This window comes from Canis aureus, chromosome 27 (assembly GCF_053574225.1).
Source record: "Canis aureus isolate CA01 chromosome 27, VMU_Caureus_v.1.0, whole genome shotgun sequence".
Taxonomy (NCBI): domain Eukaryota; kingdom Metazoa; phylum Chordata; class Mammalia; order Carnivora; family Canidae; genus Canis; species Canis aureus.
Genome location: NC_135637.1, coordinates 31,776,691 through 31,780,554, shown reverse-complemented (window position 1 = coordinate 31,780,554; position 3,864 = coordinate 31,776,691).

Sequence of the window (3,864 nt, the reverse complement as noted above, 5' to 3'; positions counted from 1 at the left end):
GCTTGTTGGCTGTGAGTCTATACTGCAAGGACATTTACTCTAAGGAAACCTCATGCATTGGACCTGCTCTGTCCAATGTTCAGCCTCAAGGTATAGATGGATGCTGAGATTGAAATGTGCCTAGTCCCAATAGATATGGGCTGTAGTTATGAAGGATCCATGAGATTTCAAAGACTTAGTATAAATATAATGTAAAATACATCAATGTTTTTACATTTAATTCATATTGCATTATATTTTCAAGTAATAGAACTAAACAAACTATATGAAATCAAATGCTATCCATTTTTTTCTCCTTTTAAAATGTAGCTATGCTCCGCATCACTTGCCATCAGGGAAATACAAATCAAAACCACAATGAGATACCACCTCACACCCATGAGAATGGGAAAACTTAACAAGGCAGGAAACCACAAATTTTGGAGAGGATGCAGAGAAAAGGGAACCCTCCTGCATTGTTGGTGGGAATGTGAACTGGTGCAGCCACTCTGGAAACCATGTGGAGGTTCCTCAAAGAGTTAAAAATAGACCTGCCCTACGACCCAGCAATTGCACTGTTGGGGATTTACCCCGAGGATACAGATGCAATGAAACGCCAGGACACCTGCACCCCAATGTTTCTAGCAGCAATGTCCACAATAGCCAAACTGTGGAAGGAGCCTCAGTGTCCATCGAAAGATGAATGGATAAAGAAGATGTGGTTTATGTATACAATGGAATATTACTCAGCCATTAGAAATGACACACACCATTTGCTTCAACGTGGATGTAACTGGAGGGTATTATGCTGAGTGAAGTAAGTCAATCAGAGAAGGACAAACATTGTATATTCTCATTCATTTGTGGAATATAAATAAGAGTAAAAGGGAATATAAGGGAAGGGAGAAAAAATGTGTGGGAAATATCAGAAAAGGAGACAGAACATAAAGACTCCTAACTCTGGGAAACGAACTAGGGATGGTGGAATGGGAGGAGGGCGGGGGTGGGGGTGAATGGTTGACGGCACTGAGGGGGACTCTTGACAGGATGAGCACTGGGTGTTATTCTGTATGTTGGTAAATTGAACACCAATAAAAATAAATTTATTAAAAAAAAGAAATAGAAAAAACAGAATAGAGCAACTTTTATGACAGTAAAGAATGCCTGCAATGAAAATAGTCAAGAAGAGAGTACTTTTTTTGTAATTATTCCCACTTAGGGCAGATTTTAAAGAGTTCCTGTGGCACAGTCTTGTGGAAGTATTCAATAAATTGCACAGTGAAGATATGAAGTATCCAAGCAAAATTAACAAAGTATGAATCAGAGTGGAGTTGATATAAGGAAAGTTTGGAAATAGATGAAGTCATCTAAGGAGACTCTTGTAGAATGTCTAAGTTTTAAGAAAGGGCTCCATAATGGAGAATAAGGATTCTAGTGGAAGAAGGAAGAAACTTGTACAATCTTGATTGATGTCACTGCTGCAAGTCAGGCTATGTGTCTTTCTCAGTATGTTGTATTCAAAGGATACAAACAGGGATTTGAAGGGGCACATGCGCCCCAATGCTTATAGCAGTAATGTTCACAATAGCCAAAATATGGAAAGAGCCCAACATCCACTGGCAGATGAATGGATAAAGAAGATCTGGTATATACATACAATTCAATATTCCTCTGCCATCAAAGAAAAGAAAAGAAAAGAAAAGGAATCTTACCATTTGCAATGACTTAGCTGGAACTGGAGGTATTATACTAAGTGAAATAAGTCAATTGGTCAAAGACAATAATCATATGGTTTCACTTATATGTGGAATTTAAGAAACAGAACAGATGAACATAGGGAAAGGGAGGGGGGAAAAATAAGATGAAATCAGAGGGGAGGCAAACCATAACAGACTCTTAACTATAGGAAATAAACTGAGAGTTGCTGGAAGGGAGGTGAGTGGGGGGATGGGGTAACAGGGTGATGGACATTAAGGAGGAGTCTTAAAGTAATGAGCGCTGGGTGTTATATGCAACTGATGAATCACTAAGCTCTACCTCTGAAACTAATAATACATTATTAGTTAATTAATTGATTTTAAATAAAATTTGACAAAATAAAAAAATAAAAGGATTTTTAAAATAAAAAAATAAAAATAAATAAAATGTAGCTACTAGAAAATTTTTCCCTATGTATTTGTTTTGAATTTTAGTTCTTTTTTAATAAAGATTTTATGTATTTCTTCATGAGAAACACAGAGAGGGAGAGAGAGGGAGAGACAAAGGCAGAGGTAGAAGCAGGCTCCATGCTGGGAGCCTGATGTGGGACTCAATCCCGGGTCTCCAGGATCATGCCCTGGGTGGAAGAGAGCGTTAAACTGGTGAGCCACCCTGGCTGCCCTGAATTTTATATCTGATGGACCAGCTGATCTGCAAAGCCCAAGTAGCAGTTACTTGCTTTTGGAAAAAAGTGAGAGAAACTTCCGGAGCATTCAATATGGGCCATGTCCCAGGTTTGAAAGCACAATGAGAGGCCACAAGGTGGTGGTGAATACCAGGGATTCGAGCTTAGGAACATCTTGATTTGGTGCTGGATTGGCCACTTGCTAGCTGTGACCTCAGGCAAGTTACACATCCTACATGCCTCAGCTTCTGCACCTGCAAATGGGTTGATGATCAGAATGCTTATTCATAGAGTACTTGCGATTAAACAATTCAAGAAATGTGAAGTTCTTGCAATTGTGCTTCATATGTGTTAACCACATAAAAAAGTTTTACTCCTTCTTCCCTTTTTAAGTCCTTTATCCTTAAACATAAAGAATAGTCACTGGAGTTTAGAGGATGAGTGATAGTATGGAAACATAGTATATCTTAGGTTTGGGACATTTAAAATTGGCAGATTTCCCAAAAACACTAAAATCCCTCTCTCTCCCTCTCACTCTCTGGCTCTGTCTCTCTGTCTCTATCTCTACCTCTCTCTCTCTCTCTCTCTCACACACACACACACACACACAGAGACACATAAAGAAACACATGTACAACACCACAGGCCATGAGAGGCCCTCACCTTTGGCAGAGGTCACAGGGGGCACATCCTCTCAGGCTGCTGTCCTGCATGCTGGGTCTTTGGGTCAGGGACATGGTCCTGGTTCTCTAACAGAGACAAAGACAATATGGTTGTCCCAGCAGAGCTAGAGCAGGACTACTTCATGCTGGTCCACACTCTGTCATTATGTGTCATCTCATCTTGGTTGTCTCACTGGAGTTGGCCCTACTTGTTACCTCCTAGTTCTAGGAAGGAGAACATAGTTGTGTAGAAACTGCCACCCTAAATCCCAGTGATTGACAGTCAGTGTGCATCCTCTGACTCGACCACAGAGGGCAGCATGGAGGCCTGGGTGGACAGGGGTGGGTGGACAGGGGTGGGCAGGGGTGGGCCTCAAGGCTGGGGTTGGTGGCACTGAGGGGAGAAACCGTGGGACAGACAGACCAGGACACCTCACACGGACCCCTACAGGGACCTGAGAAGCACAATGTGGCATTAACAGGCTCTACACATGCTATATCCACAGCAGAGCTGAGGTGGGCTCAGGAGGACCTAGACCTGCAGTTGGAGGAGAAGCAGATCAGCTTCATGTTCTGTGGGGACTCTATCACCAAGGCAGCTGGGGCTGGACCCCATCTACAGATGATTAGGAGATCCTTGTCTCACTCATGATCTGACTGGGAGAATGTGGAGTCCACCCTAGTCATGTCAGTCATTCGCTCACTGTGGTGAATCAGAGAAGAGGGATGGGCCAGGGTGTCAATGTGGAGACATGGACCATTTAGAAGATGGTCAGGTCTTCTCCAGGGCTGTCAGTTATGCCCCACCTGAGCCCTGAGAACTCTGTGGTACCCATTCAC